This window comes from Nymphaea colorata, chromosome 8 (assembly GCF_008831285.2).
Source record: "Nymphaea colorata isolate Beijing-Zhang1983 chromosome 8, ASM883128v2, whole genome shotgun sequence".
Taxonomy (NCBI): Eukaryota; Viridiplantae; Streptophyta; class Magnoliopsida; order Nymphaeales; family Nymphaeaceae; genus Nymphaea; species Nymphaea colorata.
In genome coordinates this window covers 11556599-11582277 of record NC_045145.1, presented here as the reverse complement: position 1 = coordinate 11582277, position 25679 = coordinate 11556599, and the positions used below count along the sequence as shown (strand labels likewise).

The 25679-nt window shown below is 35.0% G+C and overlaps 1 long non-coding RNA gene across 1 annotated transcript; it reads right to left on the bottom strand.

The window, feature by feature from the left end:
- Positions 1-24341: 24341 nt before the first annotated feature.
- On the bottom strand, positions 24342-25273 carry LOC126410320 (uncharacterized). The gene is made up of 2 exons (XR_007574121.1): positions 25163-25273; positions 24342-24656 (listed from the first exon to the last, which is right to left on the bottom strand). It is a non-coding gene; the product is annotated as an uncharacterized LOC126410320 (long non-coding RNA).
- Positions 25274-25679: the final 406 nt, after the last annotated feature.

Sequence of the window (25679 nt, the reverse complement as noted above, 5' to 3'; positions counted from 1 at the left end):
TGCATGCTCAAGCTTGATCTAAATTCAATTCTGTGAAAAGTAGCTTGTGCTCGAAGATATTCTGATTGATTCATGACAAATGATTCAGACTGACATATCATGTGGAACACAAATGCTGCATGACGATAGAGTGGATAAAACACACATTAAAAGCATATGTTATAACTTCAACAAAAAAATGCTCATTCTTGCTCTCAGTACTGATTCAGATTTCATCTGAAACATTTTGTTCAGCAAAGAATTTTGCATAGTTCATGTCCATCTATACGAATTGACATTAAGCGTAGAGTGAAAAATTAACGATGCACTAAATGTATATCATGTACATAATGATCACATGTGGATCTTGGATCTAGATTTGAGATTGGGATCTAGACACACATTAAAATAGTATGTTATAACTTCAACAAAAAATTGCTTGTTACTGCCCCGTATGAATACGGATTAAGATTTTGTCTGCACCATTTTGTTCAGCGAAGAATTGTGCACAATTCATGTCCATTTTTTATGAATTGAGATTAAGGATAAAGTGAGAAATTAACGATGCATTAAATGAATATCATGTGCATAATGCTCACATGTGGATCTTGGATCTAGATTTAATACTAGGACCGAGATACAAATATGGATTTAAGGATTCTAGAATACAGATCTGGGTATGATATGAAAGTTTAGATTGTGATTTGATACTAATATCTAAAATTTGAATTAACAGATGTGGATCTGTAAAAGCAGATCACAAATACGAATTGTAGCTAAAAGATATGGATAAGGAATTTGGAGAGGCATAGACCTGGACCTACCTCAAACTGGGTAGGTGGGTTTAGACTCAATCAATTTGTATTGGACCTAGGCTAGGTTTAGTTTGAAATGGGTTTTGACCTACATCAGGCACAGGGTCTAGCTGGGCTCAGTTTGGGTTCTATTTTAGGAAACTAAGTTTAGGTGAATCTTGAGGTGGGTTCAAGCTAGGCGTGAACCTACTGGGTTCATGTGGACTTGTATAAAATGCTAACTTAGCTCAAAAAGAAATTGAGGAAATGATTGCCATATCAATGAAAATTTAACTCAGAAGATTGAGCTGCACTGAAATGAGATGTCCTGAATTGGACAACTGTTACTAAATCTGTAAAATGGAAAATGAACTCAAATCTTGATGGTTGAACCAAAACTAAAGTAAGAAATACTTAACCTAAGCACTGAAGAATGTGATCCTAACTCAGAGCAAGCTAACATGTTCTGGATTGAGATAATTTTATTTCAGACTAGACAAAGTAGGTGAGAGAGTGATTCTAATTTTAGAACAATCACTCTAGAACTCAAATCTAGTTCCTGGAACAAAAAGTAACTTTAGATATACTCTGTGGATACTAAGGAGAGCACATGTTGAGTTGATTAGGTTTGACATGGTTTTGGTGATCCTGAAATGGTAGGTGAATGGTCTCAACAAGTTGATCACTAGAGCAAGCTGGTTCTAGGCTAAGGAAACCCTAGTAAACCGAAGGCAATTGTCAGAGTTTTGGTAAAATTCCCATTTTTAAGGTCAAAATGATAGGTCATAGGGGTAAAATGGTCATTTTTAGGAAATGGAAATTTAGGTGATCCTTGTTTAGATGTTTGATGCCAAAGTGGGATGCTCTAACCTAGATTGATAAACGACATCTACTTTCAAAATATGGTTTCTTAAAACCGATTTGAAATCTCCTTGTAAATGGTAAAATGTTCAATTGGATTTGCGAAAATTTGAAGTGTTCATAGCTACCCAATAGAACCACCAAATTGAGCTTGCATGGGCATGAAGAGAGTGAGGAGAGAGAAAACATACGATGAAATGAAAATTGAAATGGTTGTAGTGCGCTAAATAGTTGCTTTAGCTTTTATCCATCTCATTTTTTCTTCATGCTGAGTGTGAACTAAAGAGTTGAGTTCAACGAATTCGAACTCAGCTCAACTAAGGAAGCAAGCCGAGACAGAACCTCAAGCTCAACTCATTTAGCAAAACAGCCCACTTGAACTCAAGCTTGAGCTGAGCTTTGACCCGAGCTCAAGTTGCTTGACCCTTTGTTCAGCCTTTTGGAGTACATCCAAATCATATTCCTATGTTCAAGTCAAATTCAAAATATCACTTCATGTTCATAAATATCAAATTACTTGCATGACTAGTAGCTGGGTTTGACTACGTGAAAGATGGTAATGCCCTGATCAAAGTAGACTAATTTATGTCCATTTAGGCCAGCTAGGCGGCAAACAAAAATTGCAAATGATACATCATGTTTAAGGATTTTGCCATTTTTTTGCCTAACATGATTTTGAGATGAACTTTTTTGTCCCAATCTAATAAGAACAGCAACACTGGTATAGTTGTTTTTTCAGCACTGCTTTCTGAAATTATAGGTAATGGCAGAGCTACAAGAAATGGCAATTTAAAGACTGTTTTAGCAATGAAACAAAATAAAAAGGATTACTTGCAGGTGCACGGTATTTCTTTGGAATGGTTAGATACCCAACAATTCTAATATTGTTAACTCATGACAAAAACACATTAATCTTGTTAACCAAAAGTCAAGAGAGGATACTTAATAAACTCATCAATTGGTAAGACACTATTTATAACTTTTAACTTTTCTTTTTTTATGGTTTGTCATTGATTATTCATTAATTAATTTCTATTTTTATCTATGCAGCACATGGATTCTACGGCATCTGGAGCCAATGCCTCTAGTTCTATGCTTACTAACAACTTGGAAACTATTATGCTTCGTCCAAAAACTAGGTCTCTAAGATCACTTGTATGGAAAGTGTTTAGCATGACCATAAATGAAGCAGATATTTGACATGCTATTTACCAACACTATAAAATTTCTATGGATTGCAATCATAAAATGAGCACCACGCGTCTAAGGAATCATTTAAAGGCACATCCTAAGATGCTTAAGAATTAGGCCAAAATCTTGTAGTAGGTTAAAAGACTAAAGATAGAATAAGTAATATTGATACTGTCAAGTTTAATTAAAAACTGACTTGATTTGGCTAATATGGTTATTCTTTATTAATTTTATTTTTATATAGTGTCATTTAGGATTTCAAAAGTTTATTAAATGATTACAGGTATAGTTTAAACTATTATCATGTAACACTATCAGATCAGATTGCATACACATTTACAACAATAAAATGACAAAAATTATGTAATATTTTAGAGAAGACTAATGATTAGTTCACATTGACACGTGGACTTCTTCTTGTCATTAACGTAGTTATTTATGTTTGACTACATATTATATTGAAAATAGTTGAAAAATACAAAAGAAAATTCTTATCTTTGTTGTTGTTAAGATACCTCATAAGATAAAATCTTGCATGCATGAGTCAGTAGAAATTGTTTACTAAAATGGAATATTAATCACACATTATTTTTGTTACTTTGGATCATTGTTCTACAAAAGACAACAAGATTACAAAATTGATGGAATGACTTCTTAAAAAATTTGTACTTGCTTGTAATGAAAAAAAAAATTGATATATAAGTTGCAAGCATTTGTTTCCATATTATCATTATATAATCATGTGAGTGACCCTTGACAAATGGACTTTGGCCCTTTTCGGTTGCTTAATGTACTCCATCAAAAAGCACTATATAATAATAAAATTATAAAAACAAATCATTTTGCCGGGGAACTACCTAATTTTCTAATGCAATAATCAATTAGGCGATGATGCTCAAGTTATTTCCTGATTGGGAAAGAGCTTTTTTGTGCTTAACCATAACCATCTTATATCATGTTGAAGAAATAAAGATTGGCATTTTAAAAAAGAAAAAAACATAAAAAGCAGATAAGTTTTTGACCCTCTCAAGGAAGAAAAGACGGCGAAAGAAGATACAAACTTATTTTACACAAGAAAAAAAAAAGGAAAAGCTAGAAAACAACTAAAGTTATCATATAGGGGCAAGAAAATATTAACGTGAAGCACATCTGCAATCCTTACTTTTGTTAGCCTTTGCATTAGGTTCACCCATGTGTGAGAAAAAAAAAATCAAAAAAAGTCACCATGAACATCATGTTCTTAACTCAAATTAAATTCTCCGTGCAGGAAATGAGAAGGTTACAATGAAAAGGTTACAATGAAAAGGTTCATCAACATATCCTGGGTTCAATCCATTAGTGCCCAATGTACTTGAAGGTTCACCCATGTATGAGAAAAAATCAGAAGAACACTGTCAACAACCAGCAAAGAGGAAGAAGAAGAAGAGTCGTCAAAAAGGGGGGAAATGGGTGTGGAGAAAGAACAAGAAGAACAATACTCACCTGAAACTGATCGATTATGCCGCTGATGCTTTTAGCAAAATGACCATAGCAGAAAAAAGGGATTGAGGCGGGCCATCAATGACAAAGAAGGGAAGGAGAAAAACAACAAAGAACACACTAAAGGGAAGATGGAAGACGAACAAGAAAACTGGCCTGAAAATGATGGTCGACATCCGTTGCCATCGATTCTACGGAAGCCAGGGTAGACCTCTCTGTCAGTCGAAAGAAGGGCGTTCGGATGTCCAGCGTTGTGCTTTTGATGGTTCTGCAAAGAGTGATTTTCTGGTCATCTGCTTTGAAAGGGGAGTCATCTGGACTACCATCAGTGTGGTCAAAAGAATCATCCTCAATTGACGTAGATGGTTCTATCAAATTGGCACATTTTCCATCCGTCAAATGGAAGCTTGTTTTGTTTCTGCCGCTTCACCTCTTCTCATTACCCCTTTCATTGGAAACTGCAGCCACCGTCGGCATCCATCAAAGTTTCAAACGCCATCAGCATTCACCACTGGCATCGTGTGTGCGTCCTAATAAACGTTTTCAAACGAAGCTGGCTTCTAAAAAAGTTAGAAGTTTGTGGTTAAATTGAAGAAAATATGGTGCTTTTCATACTTCCGAACCAACCTCTGGCTTATTAATGATTGGATGTTCATCTTCATTGGAGTAGGAATCACGAACCAAAGCTCTAACCGACCTTCACTTAACAATTTTAAAGGGAAGCATGGAAGCAAAAGAAAGTTCTGCATTATTTTCAAAAATATCTTATTTGTAATACTGTTTTTGAAATCATAAGAAGTGGGAAGTAGAAGGCGCAAATACAATGGGTGACCTCCTCCTCTTCTTGTCTTTCTGGCTTCTTAGCTTTTCTTTCTCTCCATTTTCCTTTGTGTTGTCCATTGTTTTGCGTCAAATTTCACTATTTTTTTGGTACATCCCCATATTCCTGTAATACATGCCTTTGTTTGCCAGGAAAGTGAGCAACAGACTTCATTTGGTTGCCTCCTGTAATAATAAGGTACTCCATAAAATCCTTTTTATCTTCTACATATGATATATATATATATGTGTGTGTGTGTGTGTGTGTGGCTGTGCATTAGGACTTAGAATCAAGAGATGTTTTCATGCTCACATAGACACCAGATTACATATTACTTATCTCCATTTGGGAGTTCTTTGATACAATGTTTTCTTCTTTTCTTGACTTTAACCCCTCATCTTAGGCTACATTGCATTAGAACCAATTGTTTGTGTATGTTTTGATCATTATATCGCAGAATACTCTCCATATGCATTAGCTCACGGTTACGACTGAAAACAACCTATTGGAAGGGGTATTGGTCATCACCTCACTCATATTGAGGCATTAGCCCTGTATATTGGTGAGTGATAAAGGAGAACGAATACACTTCCACTTTAGAACCCACTTTGTAGGAGTCTATGCTATGTACTATGGATTTCTTGTCTATGCATATAAATATATGTGGTATATGGAAGAAGTGAGGATTTGAAATTCTAAGATATCGAATTCTAGGTAACCAACATGATTTCAATCATTTGCATGATAGTCATGTAGGGGGTGTTGTTTGAATTCTATCTTCTAGCATTGGGAATGAAGAATATTGTCCGACGATATTGACAGATATAGAGGAAAATGAATCTTTTTCATCTATTAAAAAGGAAGTTGAATCTAAGAGGAAAAGAACTTCAGTGGTATGGAATGACTTCAAATTAGTACAGTATAAGGGAAACAAGTTTGCAAAATGCAACCATTGTGGAGAACGATTAGGTGGACATAGTTCTAATGGTACGAGCCACTTAAAACGACATAGAGATACATGTGCCAAAAGACAAATTGCTCATGGAAAACAATGAACTTTGTCAATTGGAGTTAGTGATTCTGGTGCAGCTTCTTTAGGTCTACACAAATTTGATATGGAGGCTATAAGAAAATGTATGGCGAAGTGTACAATCATGCATGGACTTCCTTTTAGTTTTGCAGAATATGAATATCACAACGATCTTCTAAAGGCTTGCAATTCAAGATTTGTTCCATTTTCTAGAAAGACACTTACAAAAGAGGTTCAGTCAATGTTCAAGACTGAAAAAATGCGATATCAATGAGTTTTAAATAACCATGTGCAGCGGGTTTCGTTGACATTTGACATGTGGTCCTCACAATAGACATTAGGATATTTATGCTTGACAGCTCAATATATTGATACAGATTGACAATTGCACTCTCCTATGCTTAATTTTATGCATGTGCCTCCACCACATAATGCAATTTGTATAAATGACATTTTATCAGAGTGCATTACTAAGTGAGAAATTCAATTGAAGTTGTTTTCTATTACTGTTGATAACTGTTCAACAAATGATAGTGGAATAAGTTTACTAAGAATTACCATGGAAAGAAAAAACAATATTTCATTTCCACTGAGAGGGGAATACTTTCATATTCGTTGTGGTGCACATATTATAAATCTCATGGTTCAAGATGGTGCACATATTATAAATCTCATGGTTCAAGATGACATGAATGATATGGTTGATACAATTTCAAAAATTCGTGACAGTGTTAAATATGTAAGGGGATCACCAAACCGACTACATGAGTTCAAGCAATGTGTAAAGGCAATGGGTTTGGATGAGAAGAAAAGTTTAAACTATGATGTTCCTACTCGATGGAATTCTACATTTATAATGTTGAGAAATGCATTGTTATTCAAAATGTCTTTCAACATTTGGCATCATGCAATCCTAGTTATGCATGTTTGCCTTCTGAGGATGAGTGGTCTCATGCATCTGATTTATGTCAGTTGTTAAAGGTATTTTATGATGCAACAAATTTATTCTCTACCTCTAAGCAGGTAACATCTAATCTTGTTTTTGAAGAAGTTTTTATCAATTTATCATCATTTGCGTAGGCACCGTGGAACATCAAATGAACATATGAAGGCATTGATTTGCAAAATGCAAGAAAATTTTGACAAATGCTTCAAGATCTACAATATTCTCTTTGTAATTGCAGTTGTTTTGGATCCTAGGTTCAAGTTGTCATACTTGAAGTATTTGCTTGATGATTTGGATAAACCAGATGCAATGGTAAAATATGAAGTTGTAGAGAACATCCTTCATGAATTGTATGTTGTATACAGAAACATGTATAATGAAAGTGACAAAAGTAATATGCGAAGGGACAATGCATATACTAGTACCATGATTGCAACAGAAGAGTATAGAAGTGTGGCTAGATTTGGGTTCAAAACATACTTCAGTTCTATCTCTCCTGTAGTGGCTCACACAGATCTGGACAAATATTTGATTGATCCAATGGAAGAAATTGCACATAATGCAGACTTCAACATATTATTTTGGTTGAAGACAAATGAAAGTAAATATAAAATTGTAGCCAAGATGGCTCGAGATGTATTAGCCATTCTTGTATCTACAGTTGCTTCAGAATCTGCATTCAGTATAGCAGGAAGAATTCTTAATGATTATCGATGCTCAACTACTCCTAAAAATATGAAATCATTAATCTGCACACAGAGTTGGATTCGTGATGCACACAACTTGGGTGAAAGGTAAGATGTTCATAGACTATTTTCTAATTTATTTTACATATTAACATAATAGTGTGTTTAAATTAACACGTGTTACAGTTCTCATGATGCAGAGCACCATTCGGACGAGGAAAGTTAATCCAATGCATGATTATCATGGTAATTTTTTTAATTAATATTTATTATTCCATGCAGACAAGCACCTATTAATTTTTATTAACATTTCTTTTTTGTGTTAAATTGTAGATGGACATTTCAAGGTTGGTGACAAACTTTGAAGACATTTAGTTTGAATATGCCACATTCAAGTTTCAATTTTATTTCTAAATAATGCTTTTGTTAATTCAAATGATGGTGGTGGTGGTTGTATTAGTGTGAACATGCCACGTTCAAGTTTATTTTATTTCTAAATGATGCTTTTGGTAATTCAAATAATGGTGGTGATGGTGGTGGTATTAACGTGACCATGCCACATTCAAGTTAATTGTATTTCTAAATGATAGGTTTTGTTAATTCAAATGATGGTGGTGATAGTTGTATTACTGTGAACATGCCACATTCAATTGTTGGTTGTCTTGTTAATGACAGAAGGCTATCTTGTGTGATAGTGAGACCTGCTCTTGAAGTAATAGTTTCAATTGTTGGAAATTACACTATTTTGTTTATGTTTCTTCATCAATTGTTGGTCGTTTTTTCATTGTTGCTTGTTGCTGCTCCCTTTCTTTGCCTGAAAAAGTTATAGTTTGGTATGGTTCCATCTTTTTGAAAGTGGAATGGACGAAAATTGCTTTGAACAATGCCTGTTTTTTTGGTAGACGTGAGTTCATTTAACAGGCTGAATGTATATGTTTCTTGTAAGCACGACAAAAAGATTAAAAACCGAACGGGCCCGACCCGGCCCGGCAGGTAACAAACGGGCCGGGTCGGGCCTTGGACATGGTTGATTCAGCCCGATACCCGGGCCCGGCCCGGCCCGTTACTAATCGGGCCGGGTAGCGGGCCGATCGTATCCGGATCCGGGCCTTAAACGGGCCGGGCTGGAGTAGTACCTCCTAAATGCTCTAATTTTAAAGCTGCCAATCTTGGGGTGGCCATTACTGTTATACATTTTTGTTAACTACTCAACTTCGAAATACAAGAGATACATGCAAAGGAATTTTATCAAATCTTATAAGTATTTTCACAAGTACTCACATTTTATGTGAGATTTTCACACTTTGGCACACACATGCAAACAAATACTTTAATACATGGATTTTACAAGAATTTTCATGCATTTTCACAAGCATCACATATATTCACACTGGAGCAAGCATATATATAAAATAGATTTTCCATTTCAAAAGTCCGATATAAAAAATATCATCATTTTTAGGATGGTTGTTTAGTCGTTGCCACTAAGCGTGGTTCCCGACTCAGCAGCAAAGTGGGGCATCTATGAACACCCAAATTTTTTATAGGTCCAAATGACCATTTTGCCCTTCATCATGAGATTTTCAATTTGACTTTAAAAACCAATTTCAAGAACAAAGTGCCAATTCTGAGCCAAACAAGCACTTTTTACACCAGAACATTTAAAGTTGTCCAAGCTAAAAATTACTATTTTGCCACTACATCCTAGCATCTTGACCTAGAAAGTATGGATTTTTTACCAAAATTTTGCTTGACATTTGAGCAATTAAGTCATTTCTCAACTTTACATGATCCCAAGAGTCGCTAGAGTCAGCTCATCAGGGTTATCCTAGTATGAAGCCAGCTCCCCTATAGTTCAAAAAACTCTTGGAACTCAAAACTACGATCTTTAACTCAACCAAGTCAAAACAAGTTTGTCTTATAAGAGAGAAAGTTGTATTTCACTTACTTTGAATAACTCAACCCAAGTTTTAGTCTTATATTAACTGGCAGGTTGCCATTGGGACTTTCTCTTGTGTTTTTAGGAGTTTGAGCTGAATTTGGCTCAAGCATGAAGAATAACCAGCTTGGTCGGATAAGTTTGATACAATCAGAGATAGGTTTTTGATAAGTATGTCTTTCTAACTCAAACAAAAAAGAAGAAGATAGAGTCCTTTGGTTGCACTAGGTGTCGCTTATCGCTTCTCTGAGCAAGGGCATAAAACCAAACTAAGGCCATGTTTATTATGTATAAAATAAGCTTCCTTTAGTTCATTTCGGTTTGATTCAATTCAGTTTGAGTGCTTTCTCTCCCTTATTTTCAGGGGTTTAAGTTGAATTTAAGCTCGACCAAGAAGAGTGAGCTAAAACTAAGCTAGGATCACGTTTATCATGTATAAATCAAGTTTCCTTTAGTTTAGTTTGAGTTCATTCATCCCAATTTGAGTTTAATTCAGGTCTAAATGTTCTCTCTCTTCTAATTTTTAGGGGTTTGAGCTTATTTGAGCTTAACCTGATAGAGTAAGCTGAAACTAAATTGGGATTATGTTTATTATGAGTAAATCAATACTCTCTTAATTTGGTTTGATTTTGTTCCTTCTGGTTGAGTTTAATTTAGTTTTGAAGGTTGTGGAGCTTATTCCTAGTACTTGCTATACACTATAAATTGTTGTTGAGCTCAATTTTGTAAAATTAAAGTAAATTTTTCCAATCTTTGCACGTCTTTATAGGTAAGTGGCTTTTCCTAGCACTCTTAGCTCTAGTTGTGAAAAATTCACTAAAAATAATATTTTTGCGACCTTCCTCGATTTCTCTTTATAAATGTACTGCATACGACATGGAAAAAATTTGTTTTTCATTTTTAGAGCTCTGAGAGGAATTTTTAAGCAAAATTTTAACTAGAACCTATTTAGGAACCTGGCCATAGGATAGTTCAGTCAGATCCAGAAAAATAATTCAAAACTTTAAGAAATATACACAGGAAAAAATAGTCATTTCCTTTTTTAGTAATATTCTTCTTCATAAACATGTAGGTCACATATATCTTTGTTTTTTTTATTCTATAACCTTAGTTTAAGTCAGACCCTTTTATTTAAGCCCATTTTAGCCTAAAATCACATACAAGTGGATTTTAATCATTTGACAACATGCACTTATTTTTTATAAAACCTAACGTAAGAGCCACATAAACCTAAGCTACTTTTCATGTAAGTTTTATGAATTTAGTAGACTTGAGGACAGGTTCAGCTTACCCCAGTTTTCCAATAAAACTGAAAATATCAAACTTCGATTTTTGTATAGGCCAGTGAACAACATGGGCTCATGCAAGAGCCTAGGCTAAGTCTCCAAGGCATCATTGAAGAGGGTTCTTACTTTCAAAAATCTTTTGAAATTCATGACTTCAAATATTTTCATATATGAAAATAAAACATAAACATTTTGTTTATTACAATAGAATATATTTCTCCCACCATTAGGTATGGAAGAAAATCAAGCAATGTGATATGACACTCATTGAGGTCCCTAATATGGTGATTAATAAAGAAACTAAACGTAAAAATGACATAAAAATGCATTTTTTAACATGTACATATTTGTGAGGGTTTTCCCTAGTTCAACAAATTCCAGCCTCAATAATCAACATAAAAATGAAAAGATCCCAACCCAAACACTATCTCACAGTTCATTCATCATTAATTAAGGAAAAATTATTCTATCAAGCCTAGACATCATCTCATGCATAAACAATGAATAAAGCAACAAGTATATTTTTGAGAATAAATGAATAAATAAAATTTATTTCGCTTTGCTCATACTCCCGTGCACTCAAGAGTAGCTCTCGATTCCGATAGAAAATCTTTTAGAGCCTTCTTGGATGGCCATGGGGAGGTGGCAAGAGAAAATGAAAATAAAAATGAATGCAAGAGAATGACTACAAACCCCTAATATGGATGACTTTAGAAATGAAGTTTAAAGATGATGATCCTAAGGTTGCCTTGGGTGAAACTCCAAGATGATGAAGATGTTCCTTCAAGAGATCTTGTTCTCCCCTGAAATGGAACTAGGGAAAGACTCTAAGTCTTCAAGTGAAAAAACACTAGAGGTTCTCCAAGGATTCTCTCATGCCCAAGAGAGAAGATTGTGGGGATATTTATGGGGAGTTTTGGATACAAAACTCAAAATTTGATTTTTTTTAATTTAACAAAATTTTCATATAAATTTCAAATATTTTTTAAAAAAATTAATTTTTTTTCAAAAATAGGCTTTGACCAAGTGGGATTGGCTATTAAGCCTACAAATACCCCTTTGGGGTGTGGTAGGGCTATTGCCCACCCAATGGGGCCAAAACCGCCCCTTTGAACAAAAATATGGATTGCCATGTGCAGGCACTGTTTCGACGCATGGCAGCGCGCAACGTGCTACTGCGTGCACATGAGTTTGAGCGAGCGTTCACGTGCGATCGCCCGCGGCTGTGTGTAGCATGCGTTTGCACGCCGCTGCGTGCAAATTTTTTTTTAAAACAAAATAAAATAAAATAGATAAATAAATAAGACTGCTATAAAACTTTTTTTATTTAAAATGTGTAAAAAATTGTTTTGTTATAAATGGGAGGCCGACTCCGTTTTGAGTCACTTCGAGCTTCTTTTGAATCTGGATTGGGTTCAATTTGTTACTGATGCATTCTAATGAATGATTTAAGATCAAAAACATATTTTCAGCGCAAGGGTGAGATATAAAACAAAGTGAAGGTTTGTGCGTGCAAGTGTGGCACTCAATAGTGTCAAATTTCGTTGTTTTGATCATGGATTTGGATTTTGAGTTTGAAATTCTTGATTTGGATCTAGATTTGTGTTTTAGATCTAATTTGGATATAAGATTTGGATTTTAGATTTGAATTTCACGTTTAAAGTTGGGTTTTGAATTTGAATTTTGTGTTTGGGTTCAGACTTGGATTTAGGGATTCACTTTGGATCGAATAGTCTCAAACTTGTTTTGAGTCTAGGATTTGGCTTATGGTCTAAAAATTTTAAATCCAAATAACTAAGAATTTCCTTTGGGTGAAAATAAAATGCAGTCATTTGGAAAATTTTGGGGTGATAACACAACCATAAGATTTGGGAAGGATTTTTGAAATTTTTGATTTCGAAATCTTTCAATGAAGAGAAATCTTCAAGCAAAGCATTCCGAGACATGCTCAAGGTTTATGAATTGCACAATATGGTGTATAAAAATTTCAAATTTGGTGCTTTGATACATTATTTCATGCTTCATTGCATCTTTTCATGCTTCAGGACATCATTTCATGTTATGGTGCTTATTTTTGTACCTGTGCACATGATTTCATGCTTCGACACACACAAGTTTCAAATCATGCTCTTTGTCACATGATTTCGAGCTTCGGCACATAGAAGTTTTCATATTTCATGCTTTGATGTATACAAGTTTTCACATTTCGTGTTTTGATACATGAATTCACACTTGGCACATGATTTCATGCTTCGGCCATCATTTTCATACCACAACACATGATTTTGTGTCTGGGTGCATACAATCATGTATAAGCACACAAGTACACAAGCAGTCATACTACTTGTCACATGATTTCGAGCTTCGGCACATAGAAGTTTTCATATTTCATGCTTTGATGTATACAAGTTTTCACATTTCGTGTTTTGATACATGAATTCACACTTGGCACATGATTTCATGCTTCGGCCATCATTTTCATACCACAACACATGATTTTGTGTCTGGGTGCATACAATCATGTATAAGCACACAAGTACACAAGCAGTCATACTACTGTACAAGGCCCATAAGCATACAATCACTCTAACATTCATATGAGATCCATAAGCATACAAGCACCCATAATTTTTTCTGAGATCTACAAGCACTCATACTATGGTATGAGACTCACAAGCATACAAGCACTCATACATTCGTATGAGATCCAAAAGCATGCAGGCGCTTGTATTTTCATACAAAGTCTACATGCATATGAGTACTCATGTACGAGATTCACAAGCATACAGGTACTCATATTTTGTTGTGAGATTTTCATGTTTTGGTGCACAAAAACATACAAGCATACAAGCACATGCACACCAATGCACGAATCTCACAAGTATTTATAAGTATAAGACCTTTCACAAGTATACAACCATCCAAAATTTACAAGCACAAAAGCATGCAAAGTTACAAGCAAACAAGCATTCATGAACTTTTACAAGTCTACAAGTGCATGCACCTGATACAAGAATTTCACATGCATTTTCAAACATGCAAGTATACAAGTTCCAAAGGGACAAAAATTTCACAAGCTTTCATTTGATGGAAATGTAATTTCAAATTTTGTCCAAGAAAAGCATGTCAAGGTCATTGCTATATCTTTTCAAGGGAAAAGGATTTTGAGTTATGATAAACAAGTTATCAAAGGAGGAGATCTTGATAGAACCATTACATAAGCTACGTGAATGAATTTGATGAAATTAAGGAAGTTAAAGTGTTGGAAATATCACTAACTTTGATGACCAAGTGGATGTATGGATCAAATGGAACCTGTGTAGAAACAATTACCTAAACTAACAAGAGCCAAACACGCACGACACTAAAAAATGAGTATTGAGAGGTGGGCTTCAGGAAAACATAGTCGTTCCTTTGATCAGCACTCGAAAGTACCAGGTAAGTTTAAAATTTAATTTGTGTCTATAATGTGAAGCTATATGATCTATGAACTTTTGTCAAGTAATGCTTACTAAAGCAATCTGAACTTGAGCAAGTAAGTCTGAAGGGTGTTCTACATGTGGTACCCTAAGGCCAATGGGTAATGGAGCTGCCGACCCAAAACTTGTTATAAGGGTTCAGTAGAAAGCCTGATAGACATGACATTACACAAAGCTATGCATAACCATCAAAACAATGAGGCTCCATAGTAGCCTATGGGATGGTGTGGTATTTCCTCCATAGGTAAACCTCATTCTAATAGAGATACAAGAAAAGGTCAGAAGTTAAAGTTAAAAGAGCAAAAATGGGTCCAGTACAAGAAAAATCAAAATCAAAGGAAAAAAGGCAAAGAAAAAAAAAGTGTTTGCCTAGAAAGCAAATGTCTGCTTAGGTCAAAATTTATCATAAGAACTACAAATTCTCTAATGACCACGAGGCACCGAGATAGTGGCAAATTTTTTCCAAGGTTCTCTACAAAATTGAAAATAATTTCCCCAAGCTCATGGCACATGAATGCAAGGAAATTCACCCAGAGAACTAATATCATATAGTAGGGAAAATTTCAACCTTATAAAGGATACATGATGGCAATGGTATGTTTTTACTGGATACAAGGTTTTTAAAACTTTGATGTCAAATGACAATTTTTACCAAAGAGAATGCTTAAGAAATTCAATGGCATCTCTTGAACTAGGTTGTGCACAAGCATCATGTGGAACAACCATAATGAATGAGTAGCGTACAGGCATCATTAACATTTATTTCATGTTTTGAACAAGTATCTTCACAATGTATGTTCCAAACAAGCATTTTCATGATGTCTCCTATTTTCTCAAACTGAGGCATTTTTTATGATATCTTACACAAGCACAAAACACTTTTTCAAATTTTGTAGACCAAGAACTTTCGCTTATGTTGGGGAATTTATTTAAAATTTTCAAAATTTTGTGGGGTGCTTTGTTTTTGCCAGTAGGCACGGTTTCACTAGTTTAGTAGCAAAGAGGGGCATTTATGAATTCTCTAATTTTTCACAAGTTCAATTGACCATTTTACCCTTTATGAAGGTATTTCAAATCGGTTTACAAAATAAGATTCCAAAAGAATGGGCCATTTATTGAACCAGGTTAAAGCATCCCACTCTAGCATCGAGCATCTAGATCAGGATCACCTAAATTGCCACTGCCTAAAAATGATCATTTTGCCCTTGCAACCTATCAGTGACCTTAGGAATAGGGATTTTCATCAAAACTCCAAGAAATGTCTAATACTTGAACAGTCAAGACAATTCTCACATGTATAGAACCTTAGGAGTTCTCAAAGTCTGCTTACTAGGGTTCCTCGACCTAGAACTTGCTCGCTCTAACATGAACGGCTCATTGAGACCATTCACCTGCCTTTTTTGGATCACCAGAACCATGTCAAACTTGACCAGCTCAACATATTCTTCTTAATGTCCACAAACTATTTCCCAAGTTACTTTCAGTTCGGGATCCAGATTTGAGTTATAGGCCGATTGTCCTAAAATCAGAGTGACACTATCTCACTTTGGCATGTCTAAGATAAAATTTTCTCAATCCAGAACATGTTAGCTTGCTCTGAGCTAAGATCACATTCTTCGACACTCAATCTAAATATTTCTGACTTCAAGTTCAGTTCAGTCATCTGGATTCAAGTTCATTTTCCATTTTACAAATTTACTAATGGTTGCTTAATTCTGGACATCTCATTTCAGTGCAACACAGACTTCCAAGCTAAATTCCGATCAGTCTGGGAATCATTTTCTCAATTTCTTTGCATTATTGTGATTGGCTATTCCTTGGCTAAATATTTTCAGCTCCAGATCGAACTGATGTATCCCAGATAAAAAGTTCTCATTCCATCGTTGCACATCACTCAAAAAAGGGTCATTTTATGTTTCGTAAATTTTGAAAATTTGAATTTTGGAGGGGCATATGAAATCATTTTTTAACCAAATTTTATAGGATGCCTCTTTGTCACCATGTACACTTTCCTATGCAGTCAGTGCACCCACGCAACCCACCAAGCTCATATTCCATGTTAGAGGCATTTTGGTCTTTTGCCAATATATGCATATTTTCTTCATGAACATAACTTAGGAGCTACATGAACCTAAGTTAGTGTTTTATACAAGTCCGTATGAACTTGATAGGCCCACACCTAGCTTGAGCTCACCTCAGAATTCAACTGAACATGATTTCCTCAAATAGAACCCAAGCTGAGCGCAGCTAGAACCCTGTGCCCAGCCTAGGTCTGAACCCATTTCAAACTGAACTTAACTCTGATCTAGTACATGTTCACTGAGTCTAACCTGCCTCCCTAGATTGAGCCAGGTCGAGGTCTAGGTCGAGCTCCACACTAGTTAAGATTCCCAATCCAGATCTTTTATCCAAATTTCATATCTATGATATGCTTTTATAGATCCAAATCTACTATTTCAAATTTCAGATTTTAGTATCGGATCACAATCTAAATCATCATATCATATCCAAATCTGTATTCTAGAATCTTTTTTGGATCTAGATTTGATCTAGATCCAATATCCACATGTGAGCATTAGGCACATTATATTCATTTAATTTATATTAATTTTTCACTCTATCCCTAATGTCAATTCGTATGGAAGGACATGAATGTGCAAAATTCTTTGTTGAAAAAGCAAGTGTATATGGAATATGAATCATTTTCCTATTGAATATCAATGATAACATATGTTTTTAATATGGGTTTTCTCCACTTTGTAGTCATGTGTCGTTCATGCTGCACACTATATATCAACCTGAATTGTTTATCTTGAATTGATCAGCACTTGTCCCAGCATGCGCTGCTTATAACGAAATTAAATTTGGAACAAGATTGAGCACACACCAAACATTTTTCTCTTGAAATCACCATTTTAACATATATCCTTGTGTTTCTCTGGCCAAAGAGAGAGCACAAATGTTTAGTCCCCTATTGATCTTGGGAGAGAAATATCCTTCCCCAAGGCCATTACAGTAAGGGGTTTGTGCCCTCTCTTTGAAGGCACAAAAATCTAAAGCAGCTTTAGTGTACAAAAGATTCAATAAAATTTCAATCTGGCACTCCAAAAGCATGGTTCAATTCAAATTAATTTTTTTTAGAGCCTTAGTCAAGTCTTGAGTTCGAGTTGCAGTAGCACTCAACCAAGACCTAGCTAGACTCAGTTTAAAGGTTATGGATGTGGGCTTAGCTAGGTCTTGAGCAAGTTCAGGAAATTTGTTTTTCCTTCTATTTTCTTTCTGGTTTGCATATTAGTGCTTTCTTTTTTTTTTCTTTTCTGAGGAGCATGCTTAGGTTTCTCCTTTTGCTTTCCACTTATTTAGGTTAGTTTCTTTTATATTCTAGCTCCTAGGTTTGCTTCACTTTCCTTAATATGAAATGTCGTAGTCTAGGTTTTTGGTGATCTAATTTCAAGTTTTAGAATAGGTGTGAGGTTATGTATGTCTCCTCGTCCCTCTCTCTTAATTTCACATTCTCTTATTCAATCTACTTTTGTTTAAAATAAGCATTTGGCTTCGCTTGTAATATTTAATTCAAGATGCATTGCACAAGTTGTTTCAATGCACCTTCTTCACTTGTCACTCACGTCAACCCCTATTGAAACTGAGATAATTTATTCTAGTATCATGCCTTGAGGAAATAGCCCTAGCACGTGAATAGGTAGACTAAGTTCAGGTCTCACATAGGGTCACTTTCAAAAACATAGTTTTCTTTAAAATAATTTCAAAGATCAAGTTGTTTAAAAGGTTTTCGAAACCATAGGACCATTTAGACATGAAGTCCAACCTTAGATCTGTCCTCCAAGACCTCACCCAGATTGATCATGGAGGCCTCAACTCAACTCATTAAACATAGAGTTAGGTTTCTACCAAATAGAACCAATGTTCATATATCTCCAATATAGTATCATCTTCAGTATTAGTTGGGGTCAATCAATTTCATCCTTCTTAGTTAGGTTCGTCCCAAACCAGAGTTAACCTAGCTAGGCCTGAGCCTTCAAGTCACATTCCCTTTGACTAGCTTAGTTCTTAGTTTATTTGGATCTTTGGATCCAAGATATTGGATTTCAAATTCAAATCCTAGGTTGATTTCAATTCAAGTGGATTTGAATACTCAAGTTGAAGAGATCAGATCAAGGGAATCATATATCAAATTTAAACTTAATGTATTTAAATCCGGATCTTATAGATGATATCATGGACAATAGGTCAAATTTATTGGATTTAAGATTTCAAAGTTTTTGGAGAACGGATCTAGGTATCAATATCAAGTTATAATATTTTGCATCATTACAGTACATCCCATTTCAAACTTAGGTTCATGATCTCCTAAAAACATGAATATTTTAATCTCTTGATTGAGATCAAATACTTGAATTCAAATCTAATTCATCCATCTAGGTCCATATCCTTCAATTCAACTCCAAATAGAAACAGGTTTTCCAGTCTTCACAATCTAGTTTGCATGCATAATTTTAGATTTAGGTTATTGTTTTGCATAGATCTGTGATGATATAGACATGAACAAATATCAATTTGATTCTACCTTTGTTCACACAACCTATTCTGAAGATGCACTTAGATTTGAAAACTGTATTGTTTCAAAATCTGGGCATGTATGCTTTCTTAGGCTTTGGATTACATTCAAACTTAGATGTTCGAGCATTAGGTCTCTAGTCCTTAGTTTGATTACCCCTAGTAAAGGAACGGTCAAACCTTGTAACAAAAAGTTGTCTCTCATAATTCTAGCATTTTGAAATGGAGGTTAGAACAAAACATATATCCCATTCACTGCAGTATGCATGTAGAATGAAAATTTTACATGTAAACAACAGCATCGACGCTTCTACGAACGGCTAGCTATCAACGAACAGAATCGGCCACTGACTCTCTCTCTCTCTAAAAACACAAGGGTTTCACCTTCAGAAACCCTAGCGTGAGCTAAGGTTTCAGAAGGGTTCCAGGATTTCACCTTCAGAAATCCTCACTCTCGGTCGAGCGAGGGTTTCATAAACTTAGTCAACCCATCTTGCCTTCATTGGTGCCTCGATGCCATTATTGACTTGGGTTGAGCAAAGGGAACTTGGTTGGCATCTGCCTGTTTTTTCCTTGGTTTTGAGTCGTTGGGAAGAGAAATGGATGGGTGAGGATGACAAACACCAAAATGTTTGATGATCAGCACTGGTAGCAGTTTCCTACTGAGGATGACCTCATTCAAAAGAGCTTAACGATCTTGGCAAATGGAGCTCAAGCTCGATCTTGTACCATTGAGTATAGATCAATCCGTTCAGTGGAGCTCGTCTTGAATTTGAATCGAGCTCAAGCTCAAGGTTTCATGAGTGGAGCCGAGCTCGAGCTTGACTTGGCTCATGTTCAAGCCTACTAGTGGGCGATGTTAATTTTTTCATCATTTGTTCAAGTATATATGCGAGTATATGATTACCTAGGGGGTATTTGAATATCTCAAACTTATCATTGATCAAATTAAATCTCAAATCAAGCTATAATGAAGCCCTTATTCAAATAAAAGACTTCTCATAGTTTATCCCCTTACATGACTAGTACACTATAGTGGTCTACCTAATCTTTGCATATAAATGTGAAAAATAGGAGGGTTTGAAATTAATATACACATCAAGTACACAATAACATACACATACGTGGAAACCTGTTGAACATCAATCAAAATTTATAACATCATGCATGACAGAAGAAAGCTATGAAATTAACCATAACAACACGTCAACAACCGTTTCTTGAAATGGTAGAATACATATTCCCATTAGCGACCCAACATGGAACCCAACCTCCCCTTTTTTCCCAAAACCAAAAAAGAAAAAAAATGAAGAAAAAACTCTGCGATTCTATATTTTAAGTGAATAGCATAAATATTATCAAGCATTAGCTTTTACTTGCACTCCCTAACATTGTAAAAATTCAATAATATAAGTGATAAAGTAAACCAGGTTGGCAATAGGCTATGAATTAGCATTTCGCTTAAGAGATAGAAAGTGTCAGATTTACCTTGAATTAAGTGGGATACTAAGATGTTAGCAAAATTGATTTCATAATGTCAGGACAGACTTTCTTTTTAAACTACAACATAGAGATGAGAGCTTCTATTTTAAGATATGGAAAGTGGTCCTAAATCCTAATGCAAATATAAGGATGAGACAACTAATGTATTGTCAAAAGTTCTACAGAACCAGGTTTGTGACTCCCAATCATGCTTCTCTTATGGTTAGTGAAAAAGATTGGAGCAAATCAGTACACAGTGTGTAGCTTAGCAAACTCAAGATTCATGTTGCCATCATGTCAAAGGCCAATTACAAGCTTCAGGTTTCTTACATAGTCTATCTACAAATGGAAAATTTTCTCTAAAGATAACAAAAAAGAGTTGCGAGATGATAGAAACTAAACAATAAGCAGCTATTAGAGAGCAAGATCCTGACCCAAGACCTGCAAATGAGGAAGGGTTGCCACATTCTATTGAACACACATCTACAACTAAAGAAAGGAAAGTAGAATGATCAAATAAAATAAATGGCATAAAATAATAAGGAAGGACATCCCTTGCCAACAGAATGACGAGAATACCAATGGAATAAGCTAATCCCTCTTCCCTCTTATCACTGCTATGTCTTCTTCTCATTCACCCTCCAAAGTCAGTAGTCCCCCATCTTCTTTTCTCTCATCTACGGTGACTCTTTTTGTTGGATGGTGTCTTTAGGTGAAAAAATGACTTTTTTGTCAGGTGGTGTGTTCAGGAAGAAAGGCGAGAGAGAAAGAGAAAGAGCCAATAGTTTCCAGACATGTGGAATGGAAAAACCAGTAGTTTCCATAAACATACTTAAAAGAAAGATGGGACTAGGCGGGAATTTGAAAAGAAAAAAGTAAATATGCAGACTGCTGTATTAGTATAATATTGTTTAAAAACATTTACATTTCCACTTTATTTTTCTCTCTAGCTGGTATACATTTAGTTACCTGTAAGTTAATTTGAGTGTGCTTTTAATTTCTAAATGGTTTTAATTACTTTCTAAAATAAAAAATAAATATAGATATCACTACCACTTTACATAAGCATATACATGTATGTGAATTAGTTACATTTAACTGCCAATTCAATTTTAAATTTGTTTACATACTATACAAAAATTATTAGTTATTTTATTTTATTTTTACTATATCAATTTCCATGTCTGCATGTAATAGGCTTTTTTTATTATTTTCTTATTTATTCATTAAACAGTTTTTTAACTGAGTCAAGCATATATATCCATAGTTAGGTAGCATATTTTTAAAGTTATCCAAAATTTTGGTTTCATAAACAATTTTTTTTGTGGTGATCACTGATCAACGATGGTATTTCTTACTAAGAATTCTTACGTAACGATATTGAGAGTTCTTAAATAGGTGAGTTATATTATTTGATATCAAACAAACGCATTACTTAAGGGAACCAACTCATTTGATCAATTTTTGTCGAAATAATTTGTTTTGTTTTATCAAACTATTTGTTAGTCAAGTAAAATATCTAATAATTGATTAAATAAAAAAACAACCTTTTTTATTATTTAAAAGTTCTTATTTTTTGATTGGAAAATTGTATGTTACAATATTGTTAAGTCTCTATAGAGGTGGCGTTGATATTTTTATTAGTCAATTAAACACAGTACCATATTTTACATTTTTCATGTTTTAAATTTTGCCTATGCAAAATATAGTTACAGAGATTGTAAGTCTCAAATAGTGTATGCGGCAACTATAAGGAACCATTACTATTGATTAAAACTATTCCTATAATATTAACTACTATTAAGTTAGTACCCTTAATTCCTAATTAATTGTCTAATTTTCTGTTTTCAGAATATTATTTTTATATTATATTTTTATTTTTATACTAGTATTATTTTGTTATAAATAACTTCAATATTCTTAACAAACTTTGTTTAAGGTGTTCATATTACTTTCAATTTGTTTTGTAGACCATCCATTTTTATTAATTGATTATATTAATTTACACTATTACAGTTTACCTAGTCAGATAATCTAATTAATGATTAGAATATGCATGTTTGATTTAATTAAAAAGTTTATATGAAACTTTAGACAACAAAAATTTTATCTAAAATATGAATTTGGAGTCTCAATTATAGATAATATATTTTAAAAAAATTGTAGTCTCAAATAGTAATCATAGGTCATTATTCTTATAAAATTAAATTTGTTTTCCTTATATTATTTTATTTTAATATTGTTTCAAAAAATAGTAGTTTTTATTTTCATAAGCTTGTTTATATAATATTAGTTCTTCATTTTAAATAAGCTTTTTTTTTTTTGACAAATATTGTGATTAACATGAGGTTCAAATTCGATTCAGTCTTAATACAGGTTGGATGTATGAGATACAGAATAGGGTCAAGATCAACTGACTAGTGCTAGCTATTGGTTAATAGAAAAACAAGGAATCTAATTAAAATCCACAATGAGAATACCCAACAAGAAAAGAAAATTATACAAATTAACGAACATGTTGCCTTCTAAGGTAGGTCCACCCATGCTGGTATTGATCTTTTGATGTTGATTTTTATATAGTTCATGACTAATGTAGAAGATTTATGTTTGTTCTTTCGGTCAAAAGAGCCCAACTTTCTCATGGTTTGCAGTTTCGAGACCCATGGAAGACATTAGCTCCACGTTAGATATACCTTTATATAATTTATGTTCATTTGACATCATTTTAGTAAGCTTGGCACTTGTGGTTAGACCTTTTACCAAAACATCCTACCATTGTGGCAGGTTACAGCGTCAAAACCTACAATCCACCTCTTGAGATATCAGCTTATAGTACAGTTTGGATTCAGATTATACGCTCGTGGTTCAGGTTTGGATTTATACGAATTTCAGCTCATGGTTCGGATTTAGATGTATGCAGATATCAGCTCGCTGTTCAAATTCGGATGTACCGAATTGGATCTGACAAGCTCGTTGTTCAGATTCGGATGTACCGAATTGGATCTGACATTAGGACATGGTTTCCGACTCAGATGCCTAAGTTCATACTGAGTTTTGGCTTATGGATTTGGATATGGACAAGTTTGTTAATAAGCTTAATATCCAAGCAGATATGCATTTAGCATATGTTATTTCTTAAATCTGAATCTGGTCCAATTTCTTAATCAGATGCTAAATTTCTTTTCATATCCAAGTTTTTTTAAGCATTTTGGATGAATATCAGATCCAATTCTGATCCATTGACATCCCTTCTTGGGCTTTTAGATTGTAGTAATGTAGTAGCTTATAATGGTTTTTACAATGTTCCCGTAGGAAATCTGCGTTTTTTTCTCTCTCGTGTACGGTGAGGGAGAAGTTGAACAGCATTGAGATTTGAAGTTGAGCCTAAGTTTGCCGACGGTTCCAATGAAAACCTCCGCTCGGTCACGAATTATCCACAAGACCACTTGTTATTGGGCACCAGTTGTTTCCTTGGCTTTGGCTATCATTGTAAACGTATTGTCCCCATTATCGGTTCCTTGTTATTAATCTGCAACATTGATGTTCCCCCTGCATTGTTCACCACCAACAAATGGAACACCGGGTCCACTGCAGCATCAATTGGAGCAAGTGTAGGCTTACATTGGCAGCCATACAAGGGACGTGGTTCCGCTATAAACCTTTTTTTTTTTTTTTTTGGTAGCGAAGGTCGGGTAGATGGTGTGGTGATATTTGAATATATCTGTGAAGCACGTGCCTGTTCATGTGCCAAAATCACCACATTTATTATTCAGTAGTCTAAATAAGTGAAAATGTTAATTCCAAACTATACAAGCATGGAAAATCATATATATTATTCCTAATGTAAGCAACAGTATGCTACAACAAATTAAAGGTGAACAGCCTGAGCTTGGTCAGCTCGAACTGGGCTCGACTTCTATTTTGCACAGTTCGAGCTCGAATCCAATTATATAATGTTAACTCCAGCTCGGCTCGATGAAGCATGTCAGAGCTCGAACTCGAGCTCATTAAACTCGTTTAGGCATGCTGCAGCCTGCAGTGTGCAGTGTGCTTGGTGCTGCAGTGCTGCTATGGAGGGAGATGGCAGTGGTGGGGGAAGGACGATTGATCTGCGAAGGAAGATGAATCACTTTATGAGAAATGAGAAATTTGAAATCATGAAACCCCAAATGGGAAATCTGAAATTTTATTTGAGAAATTTGAATTTCATTTGAAACCCTCGCTCAATGAATGAAGGTTTTGAAACCCTCACACCGAGCAAGGGGTTTCATTTGAAAAATCTGAAAACCTCACTGGCTGAGCGTGAGTTTCATTCATCTGCTGAGACCTGCAAGTTTCAAAACCTTCTCTCTTTTATTCATATGCTAAAACCCTCACTCTCTAGTAAGCGAGGGTTTCAGAACCTGAAACGTTGCTCTCGCTCGCTAGAGAGCGAGGGCTTTGAAACCCTCACTCCAGCGGTAGCGAGGGTTTTCGCTCTCTGGAGCGAGGGAACGAGCGAGGGTTCCCTTTGCTCCAGTGAGCGATGGATGAAATCCTGACTCGGGTTTCAGGACTCTTGCTTGAGCGAGTTCTTTTTAGAGTTTCAGGGAGAGAGAGAGAGAGAGAGAGGTACCTTGGCTCTGCAACAATAGAAAAAGTAGCAAAGGACGACGCCTCCCATTTGAATAATGTTGAAGACGAAGAAAGTGAAGAGAGAGAACGAGCGTGATGAAATGAGAAGTAAACCCGAAGAAACGAAATAAATAGCCACTGAAGTTACTATTCATTTTTTATTGAACCGAGTTGACTGAAGCTTAAAAATTCGAATTCAGTGGACCCAAACTTTGTAAAATCAGCTCGAGGCTGGCTCGCTTATGAAAATGACCGGCTCAAACTCGATCACGAGCCAAGCTTTAACGAGCCGCATTTACAAATAGAATTCGGATTGTAAGATATAGGCAAGACCGATTTGATGAAGTTTGAATGCCCACTCATGAAAGGTACCAGCTAATTCCACTTTACAGCGATTGGTTATAAGCGACTTTTCGTTTACTGAGGCTCGTTTTCTTGCTATTTTGTTGAAGATGTGCTGATGTGATCGTAGAAAAACGGTCTTGACAACAAGCGTTCGTCCTAGAAATTGAAAACAA